Source organism: Xenopus tropicalis, chromosome 1 (genome assembly GCF_000004195.4).
Source record: "Xenopus tropicalis strain Nigerian chromosome 1, UCB_Xtro_10.0, whole genome shotgun sequence".
NCBI lineage: Eukaryota > Metazoa > Chordata > Amphibia > Anura > Pipidae > Xenopus > Xenopus tropicalis.
In genome coordinates, this window is record NC_030677.2 from 167726167 (window position 1) to 167736738 (window position 10572).

The window sequence follows — 10572 nt, forward strand, 5'->3', positions numbered from 1 at the left end:
AGTAGCAGATTACAGTATTCAAGTCGGGATAGGATGAGTGCATGCAATATTGCATAAGAAAAAGTGAGACTGGAGTCAAAGATCACCCCCAACAATGTGCCAAGTCGACAGGGTTGATGAGCGTGCCGTCAATGTAATAGTAAAGGGGGGAGTAAAACTAGACTTAAGTTGGAAAGTTCATTAGTTCAGTTTTTGTGTGTGGAGGGAGAACAACAATGGCCCAAGAACAGAGGCTTGTGGTACCCCCACATTACGTGGAACTGGAGATGAGGTTTTGTTAGCATAGGAGACACTGAAGGATCGGTTAGAGAGGTAAAAGATCCAGGATGCAGCCTGACTACGGAGACCAATCGAATGCAGAAATTGCATCAATTGCAGCCGATAGATTGAGGAGGATTAGTGTAGAAAAGTGACCTTTGGCTCTGGCAGCCTGAAGATCATTTGTACACAAAACACAGAAAGAAATCGCCAGCGCTCGGTCTTACCCACAATATGGAGTTGACCAGCTGCTAGAAATGATGAAAAGCCATTATTTATACACAAAGAGAAAGAAAGATTGCCAGCACTTAGTTTGCCTTTATTTTTTACAAAAAATGAGGTGTTAGTACCACACTTTGGCCAAAAAATGTAACCTCAAGTGCCACGTCAAGGCCTCTCATTGTACGTGAGTCCTACACTGTCTAATGACTTTGAGTCTGTGATGCAATTAAAATAAAGTCCCCCAGCAAACAAAGTGACTGAGTGGTAAGACCCTGTTGAGCCTACCTTTAGCTCAAAGGCTCTAGTGAGAAAGCAGGGAGCTTTTAAGTCCCAGCTCATTAACATACACATAAAAGTCGTTCATTAGTTTAAAGGCTACATAGCAGCTAGAAGCAAAGTTTGGCTACAATTTGTACACAAATCCCAGAAAGAAATCGCCAGGGCTCGGTCTAACCCACATTCTGGAGTTGACCAGCTGCTAGAAACGATAAAAAGCCATTATTTATACACAAAGAGAAAGAAAGATTGCCAGCGCTTAGTTTGCCTTTAAAAATAATTTTTACAAAAATGAGGTGTTAGTACCACACTTTGGCCAAAATATGTAACCTCACGTGCCCCATCAAGGCCCCTCATTGTACCTGAAGATCATTTGTAACTCGCTGTCTCAGTAGAGTGCGCAGGCCGGAGACCAGATTGCAGCCGGTCCAACAGATTATGGGCGTTAAGAATGTTAGCAATATGGGAGATGGCAATACATTCTATGATTTTGGAGGCAAGCGGTAGAAGCAAAACAGTAATTAGAGAGACATGTCTGTGGCCATAGAAACATTGACATTCTGCAAAAGCTCAACACAAAAATGACCATTCAGACACCTTCTCCCATAGTTCCAATGATTTCCTGTCTGGCTGAGAAATAGTGCCAGTCTCCTGCCTGTAACTTCTCAACTGCAGCTCGTCTACACTATAATGCCCAGCCTGGAGCTGTCATGGGATGCTGGGAAGTGAAGCTCAAGGGCGAAGCAGAGCCCTGTTTGAGAGAATTAGTCTTTATTAGCAGGTTAAATAGAAAGACAAAGTATCCTGCCACGGTTAACCCCTTGGGTGAAATACAGTGCGCTAGAAACCGCTCTGGCGTCCGTGTTTAAACGTTCTGCAGACTTCACTTGTTAAGGCCCCACATGTGTTCCTTGTCAGACTATTAAGCCATGGAAAAAGCATAAATCTGTACAGTACTGCTTACAGCTCTGGGCAGAGGTCATTCTCTCTACTTACACTGCTGGCTGCCTAGCCCAGGTGCCAAATCTCTTGCACTAGAATAAGTGTTTCTTAAATTAGCACTGAATTTACATTTTTAACTCAAACTGGCAATATTCAGTGGTTTCCTTTTCATTTTTTTTCAATAAATTTATATTGCATGCCTAGAATTTTCTTGTTGAGTTTTCTGCCTTTTCACAGGAAAGAATAGTTTAATGGGCCAGCTCAGCAGGAGAACTTCCTAAGCCTGCCATGGGGCACACAGCGCATCTGACAAATCTCTTCCTACAAAGCAGCACATTGTAGCCCAGTGGGTGTCACATCTGTCATGTACACCCGTCTGGAGAGAGTCTGCAGGCTGGAATACAAATTGCGACGGAGGCTGTGCGCATGTACATTGGTTCACTATCAGGCAGAAATCCTAGTGATCTGTAACATCGACTCACACAAGGGCTTCCATTTTAATCACCCTGAACTATGATAAAAAGATGTGCAATTAGCAAAGAGATACAGTTTGTCTGCATTGATTAACAGTGAGTTTATCAGATAGATGAAAATGAAAGGCCCCATTTATGATCAACAGGCATAGTGATAGGCACAAATGGGGGCAGGATTGTTCCCACTGAAATTTCACACAGAACTTGTAGCTACTTTCTCACCTGCACTAGCGCCAACTTCAACAATTTATACAGGAAATGCACTATAGGATCACCTTTATTGGAAAGCTGCGTGTTGTGAGCTGTTATATTACTTTAATGGAGCTATGTTAGCCCTGTGTTGCACTGAGGTGCCCAGGCCCAGAGGGACGACCCACCCCAGTTACAAACTCACTGCCAGCCTCTAACCCGCACCCACCATGTGTGCCATACCTTTTACTGCTACTTTTCAGTCACAATTGGTGGGTGAGGAGCAGGTCGGGGCCCACTGGGTTTTCTCCTGGCATCTTGCCAGCCAAGTGGGACCCTGTAACAGCCACACACAAGAGCATAGCCTGGGTCAAAGCATGTGCCTTTATAAAAGAACAGTACAGGTATAGGATTTATTATCCGTAATGCTTGGGACCTGGGATTTTTTCCGTAATTTAGATCTTCAGTTTTGTTCATCTTAAAGTTAACTTTTAATATATTATAGAATGTCCTATTCCTAGCAACTTTGCAATTGATCTTTATTGTTTATTTATTATAGTTTTTAAATTACTTGCCTTCCTCTTCTACATTATTCCAGCTTTTAAATGGAGGTCACTGACACCGGCAGCCAAAAAATGACTGCTCTTTGATCTTACAGTTTTATTGTTATTCTTACTTTTTATTCCAAACTCTCATTCAAACCACTGCCTGGTTGCCAAGGAAGACAAGACTTTAGCAACCAGATAGCTACTGAAATTTCAAACTGGGGAGCTGCTGAACAAAAACCAATAGCAAATTGTTTCAGAATATTGATATCTACATCATACTTAAAGGTAGTTTAAAGATATACCACTAAAGAATCGTTTATACATTGATTTATCAATGTTCGAGTTTGATTTTCTTTTTTGCTAAAAAACGTGAATTCTGGTTCAAAAACTCAAATGTCTGGTATTTATTGCCAGAAACCAAACAACTTTGAAAACTTGAATGTATAAATTTGCCATCTAAAAGCTTGTGAGTTTCTATAGAAGTCAATGGGAGTTGTCCTGGGCAAAGTCAAGCTGCATTTTTCAGGTTTCTTGAGTTTTTATTCCAATGAGTTTTCCTTGAGCATTCAATATGTGAGTTTATTTGATTTAGAAATACAAACTTATTATAATACGAATTATATCTTAGTTGAGATCTATTATAAGGTACTGTTTTATTATTACAGGGAAAAAGAACAATCATTTTTAAAAATTAAAATTATTTGAGTGAAATAGAGTCTATGGGAGATGGCCTTCCAGTAATTTGGAGCTTTCTGAACAACGGATTTCCAGATAATGGATCCCATACCTGTATTATTTTTATTCATTTTAAATTTAGTATGGATTCTGCCCCATGCCAGACTAATGTAAAATGTCAGAAAGGACTATTTTGAAAATCACAGCACATGTCAATGTTAGAACCAGTTCTGCTGGTCTCTATTAATGTTACAGTGAATGAATCTTTGTTCTTAATATGCCTGGCGGATCTGTTTAATGAAGGGTAACTATTATACAAATCTGGAAGGCACAAGCATTAGTTCAGCCTTACAATGTGCATTTTTGTCAAGTGTTTCATACTCAGCTGAAGGTCTGGTTCCCTTATGCTCAGCAGATTTTGCATTGATATAGGCATGTGGGACAAATTGTGGAGATTAAAAAGGACAATACCACCATCTAGTGGCAGGAAACATAACTGCGCAATTGACTGTCTGATAGCAGAAACAATAAGTGAAATGTATCTAGAGCAGGGTTGCTTTAAGGTACCTACGGGTCCTGGGCAAAATTTCATTGGTGGGCCCCAAATGCCCTGACAAGTTTGTGACAGAATAACCCTTAAGCACGTGAAGTTTAATATAGTAAGGCAGGCTGTGAAGAAATGGTCTGCGCTTACTGAAGTAAACATGATCCCCAGGTGTGCTGCCCTGGCCCACCAGCCCTGGGAACAGAGAAATGACAAAATGGTGATGCCACAAGAAAGAAGGTAAAGAAAATAAAATAACCACACTGTAGAGCTCCTCCAGCTGGGTCTGCCATCTCTGCAAGACGCTTCTGCCAAAAGTTATCCCAAATGAAACTTATGCTAGTGGGCCCCCGATCCTGGTGGGCCCTGGGCAGCTGACCCTTTTGCCCTTTTATTAAAATGGCCCCGATTTAAAGAAAGACTTGCATTGCTATCTAGGCAATATGTTTCCAAGGCAGGGGAATTGTGGATCCAAATGGTAAAAAAAAACCATGATAAAAGTCTGACTCAATTATATGCTCTGCTAATTATTTGTTGAACTGAAACGCACGTAACACCTGAAGAAAACCAATAGGACATGCTGATTTTATCATTATTATTATCAGTAGCGTAACAACCTGGCGCTGGGCCCCCCTGAAAAAAATCTTCAGAGGGAGCCGACGCTAAGCAACTCACCAAGCTCGTTTCATGCTAACTTGGCACTTCAGAGTGTGAAAAGTATATTAAATCTGATTTAATTCCATATATAACCCCCTAGTATAATAAGCACCTCCTTATCTTACCTGTTTAGAACATGTTGTGTCCAATGGCCGCAGGAATATATTGTAAGAAGGTTTCTTTGTAAGGGAGTATGAACCCCCTTTGATATGGCCATAAGTACTTACTGCCAAAGTGCCAATCCCCCCATATCTGCACCATATGTATAGGGAGAGGAATAAATGTCATCCAACTGTCACTAGTGATGAGCAAATCTGTCCCATTTCGCTTTGCAAAAAATTTGTGAAACAGCTGAAATTTTTTTTCCTCACTCCATTCCTTACACAAGGGGTGGATTTTGGGCAGAAAATGGAAACACTTTTTGGATATGAAACATCTTTTTTGGATACTCACAAGAAATGCAGTGGAAACACAAAAAAAATGCAATAAGACGCAATATAGTGTAATATGTACAAGACAAAATTATTTAAAACCCTATCTGTGCACAGTGTAAAGTGACAAACAAATCCAAAAGGATAAACAAGATAATTGTCCACCACCGGCTCAATACAGTAAGTAGGCATACTCACCAGAACAAGATCATAATCTGCCAAATAAACAAGGATCAATTTTGATTGAAGTGCCACCTAGTTTCCTTAAAATGTTAAAAAGGCAAGAGACAGCACAAATAGCATAATACCATTTATTAAAAAAAATCAATCCTGCACTTTACAAGCTACTCACAGTGTGTAGATGTAGGACAACCATATAAGAAAAATAGCTCAACGCGTTTCACGTGTTACCCTACATGCCTCCTCAGGAGCAAGAACTTCTTTTTTGAATAGAATTAGCCCCACCTACACAGTGACTGATGGTCTCTATGGGGGAAACATACGTGATTATTAGTATATTATTAGTGATTATGCAGCTATAGGAGGTAGCTTGGGCACATGTGCTTCAAGATTAATCATTTTTACAGGTGAGGGGCAGTGGGAAGAGAACTAAAACAACAAAAGGAAAATCATATACAGATTCCACCTGGCAGGTTTCTCTCATGACCAAGGTAAAAATCCATTTTGTTTATTCCTGTATTGATTTTGACCCATCTAGTAACTATATTTTATTCATACATATGGTAAGTAGAAAGCTGGACTTTTAAGTATATCTAGGAGAACAAATTGCCATTCTGCTCAACTCTCACCCTAACTGGTCTTCAGTCCTGACCCCTCTTCCACTACTACAAATCACCCCAAGAGGCCAGCCTTCCAGTGGGTACCACTGCTCTAGAACCACACTACCTCTCTCTGGGCAATGTGTTAGACCAAGGAGCATCTCTGTGAGATACACATCGGTGTAACACATAGACCAGATAACTTAGAGCCAGTCTCCTCCATGCATGTAAGCTCTGATATGTTCTTGCCAACATATTCTCCTACTGACAAATCTCCTGGGGACATTCCCTGCTGTACCTGCCCCTTTAGCAAATAAAATGCATTTTCCAATAAAGAACTATATGTTGTGTAGATTCAAGTGAATTGTCCTTAGTTGCCATGGGAATAGTAAGACTGGGTTAGGTGTGTTTTTTCCTTAATCTCCATGCAAGGATACCTACAGGTCCAACATGGCAGCTTATATATTCTGCAGAATCATTAATGTATTTATTAGTTTCACAAATGATAAGCACTGGCGTAACTCTTGCTTTGCATTCTAAAGCAGCCGTGGTAAAAAGGGATGTTCCACAAGTGCCCCAAAGAAAGAATAAATAGCAGTAAAAAGCTTCATGTATTGCTGTGTTTTACCTAAAGCAACTTCCAAAAGCAACAGAGGTAGCACAGTTATGTGAAGTGGCTTTGTCCGTGTCTGCTCCATTACCTCAGCCCTCTCTGGACAATCTCACACAGTAACCACTTCTGTCGCTTACGTTATTCCTGCATTTTGCTTCACATCTGAAAATCACCACGTTGTTTTAACCATCGACTTTATAACACATGCAAAGTAGAACTCTGCCAGGAGCGCAGACTTCCTAATCCGCTCTACTTTACACTTCTGTTTTAGGAAAGGAATAAATGGCGATCTGAACACAGTTTTGTACACACATATATATATATATAGAGAGAGAGAGAGAGAGATTTTTTTCCATGTGTTTTTAGCCTTACGCAGAGAATGAATGTAATCAGCTCACAATAATATGTTTCCTTAGTTTTAATGGAACTTTAAGGGAGAAATTAACTTATTTCAGTATAGAGTACATTTTAACTTCCAAAATGAATGTCTATTATTAATGAAATTGTGAATTTTACAAAATGTTTTCCTTTAGCAATAATGAGGGCAAAAAACAACTGTTCATATGGGGACATCAATATGTCAGTGCCACTTTACTTATTACAGAAACAATGGCATAGGCAAGTGATAATACAGGGGCAAATATATATTATTATGATATTATTTGTGGGTATTTCATAGATGGAGATGGTTGGCCAGCCCACAATGCCAGGGTAGCCACCCAGGAAAACCGATGTCTTAAATTAATTCTTGCTTTTATTAGTTGCCTAAAAAAACAATATATATAGATAGATAGATAGATAGATAAAAGCCAAAGGCTGCAGGTAATGGAGCTAGAATGCAGGTAGAACTTTGTGCAAATATTTGGCTTATAGGATAGAAGGATGGTTCTCCTTTGCTCAAAGCAGGACATTTTTTTGGGATGTATATAAATATATATATAGGCAGAATGGGAAAATGCTTTGATAACGAAAACCACTTTTTTGACTTTGGTGAAATGAATGTGAAAATAACTCAACCAGTGTCCAGTGAATTTGACCATCAATGTGTATTTTCAAAACAAGATTATTTGGATTATATACTACTTTCAGTTAGGATAGCAGTTTGTAATGATTGGTTGCCTGCATGGGATTTGGGGAATTTGGTGTGAACCCAGACTTGCATGAAGGGGCTAGGCAATTATTGTGGCAGTGTGGGCTGGTCGGCCATCTGCATTTATGAGACACCTTAAGGCAATGAGTACAGAATACAAATACCACACAAAAATGTATTTACCCTTGTGTTGTCCCTTGGCAACTCCATCATCAGAAGCACAAAAGGCAGAAAGGGGAAAACAGATCATAGCATTAAACTATGGGGCCTATTTATCAAAGTACGATCAGCTCCGAATACGTTTTAGTACAACTTTTTCGTACTGTGCGTCAAAAATTATGCAACAAAATCATATTGTCGCAACGAGTATGAAAGTTTCGGATTCATTCAAGCTTTGGTATCGTGACTTTCCTTGGGCCAGGTTGGAGCTGCAGAGTGCCATTGAGCCCTATGGGAGACTTTCCTTGGGCCAGGTTGGAGCTGCAGAGTGCCATTGAGCCCTATGGGAGACTTTCCTTGGGCCGGGTTGGAGCTGCAGAGTGCCATTGAGCCCTATGGGAGACTTTCCTTGGGCCAGGTTGGAGCTGCAGAGTGCCATTGAGCCCTATGGGAGACTTTCCTTGGGCCGGGTTGGAGCTGCAGAGTGCCATTGAGCCCTATGGGAGACTTTCCTTGGGCCGGGTTGAAGCTGCAGAGTGCCATTGAGCCCTATGGGAGACTTTCCTTGGGCCGGGTTGGAGCTGCAGAGTGCCATTGTGTCCTATGGGAGACTTTCCTTGGGCCAGGTTGAAGCTGCAGAGTGCCATTGAGCCCTATGGGAGACTTTCCTTGGGCCGGGTTGGAGTTGCAGAGTGCCATTGAGTCCTATGGGAGACTTTCCTTGGGCCAGGTTGGAGCTGCAGAGTGCCATTGAGCCCTATGGGAGACTTTCCTTGGGCCAGGTTGGAGCTGCAGAGTGCCATTGATTCCTATGGGAGACTTTCCTTGGGCCAGGTTGGAGCTGCAGAGTGCCATTGAGCCCTATGGGAGACTTTCCTTGGGCCAGGTTGGAGCTGCAGAGTGCCATTGAGCCCTATGGGAGACTTTCCTTGGGCCAGGTTGGAGCTGCAGAGTGCCATTGAGCCCTATGGGAGGCTTTCAAAATCATGCACAGAAGGATCAAAGTCAGAAAGGTTTTTGCGCCGTTTACAATCGTTCAGATATGAAAATTTAGTGACTTTCGGATCGCCAATACGATATTATCGTGACTAATACGATTTTTCCGTAAGCATTTTCATGATATTTGCAATAATCACAAGTTATCGTATCTAATCCGAATCTTTCCCATTTCGGAATTTGAACTCATTCTTTAATGAATCTGCCCCTATGTGTAGTGTATAATATGTAAAGTGGTTAAACCAGCACTGCCATACATGTACCCTATGGGCTGTGTGTGTGTTGTCAGGATCATTCATACACCCGCCTGTCAGTTCTCAGGAGTATTAGCATCTTGCTGTACATCACCTTGGCTGCCATCTTCCCTGAACTTTCAGGTCTTTCCTGTCCCACTGTTGCTGCTTTTGGCTCCACTAGTATAAACGTCCTCAGTGTATAGTTCAGTGACATCTTTGGTGAAACAAGAAATTATGGTGTTTAGTTCTCTTAAATACATAGAACTGCAATAATCAGGATTAGTACTCTTAGGGGCACATTTACTAACCCACGAATCCGAATTGGAAAAATTCAGATTGGAAAATGAACATTTTGCGACTTTTTCGTATTTTTTTCGATTTTTTCGTCGCCGTTACGACTTTTCGTAAATTGTTGCGACTTTTTCGTAACCATTACGACTTGCGCGAAAAGCCGCAACTTTTTCGTGGCCGTTACGATTTGCTTGTATCTACCTGGGCCAAGAAAAGTCACCATACTGAAGCTTAAATGAATCCGAAACTTTTGTACTTGGCGCGAAAGCTGCAAAAAAGTATCGACTTTTCGCGCAAGTCGTAGCGCTATGAAAAAGTCACGACATTTTGCAAAACATTCGTAATGGCTACGAAAAAGTTGCGACAATTTTCCGAAAAATCGCAAAATACCGATCATTACGAAAAAACCGCATTCGGCCAGTTCGTGCATTAGTAAATGTGCCCCTTAGTATAATCAGCCCTATGAGATTGATGCTTTCTCATTTTGTGTGTGTACAGCAGCCCTGTGATTTGTATTGACAAATGTTTAACATTTTGCTTGTAACCCTAATGGGACACAGCAAAGTTCGTTAAGAAGCAGCCCCCGCATCATTCTGTTTCTTTCAAGGAAAAGAGAATATTTTGGGGTATCCCTTTAACTGAAAACAGGAGACAGTTCAGGAACACAAACCAAACTTTTCCAGCGACTGAAGCCAAAATTAAGATTTCTTTGCTAATTCTGACTATGAATGAGGGTATCTAGTTATTTCAGCTGCATTGTAGAAAGGCAACAACATCCTTGTAATTGTGTTAAATCTAAAGTATTAAGTCAATATTTATTAAAAAAAAAAATATGCCAGTACTGCCTGTATTTTGACCAAGGAAAAAAACATAGAGGGGTAAACACCAAAAACGGCTAAGCATGGTATATTCTAGACTCTAGAGTAATCTCAATGTAGAACTCCTAATTCCTTCTATATGAAACCCACTAACCTATACTGGCTGACACAAGATAGAAGAACTGATTGTTCTGCAGCTTTGGGAAATTAATGGGAGAATGAAAAAAAATAATTTTCACTGTTCAAATACAAATTCCAGAAACATAGAACTTTTATTTAGAGATTCCTTAATATAGAGTTCATGTTGAGAATAGGTGTATGCTGCCGACCCTTTTCACAATGTCCTCTGCGTGTTGTTTCTGTTGAAGAACTTAG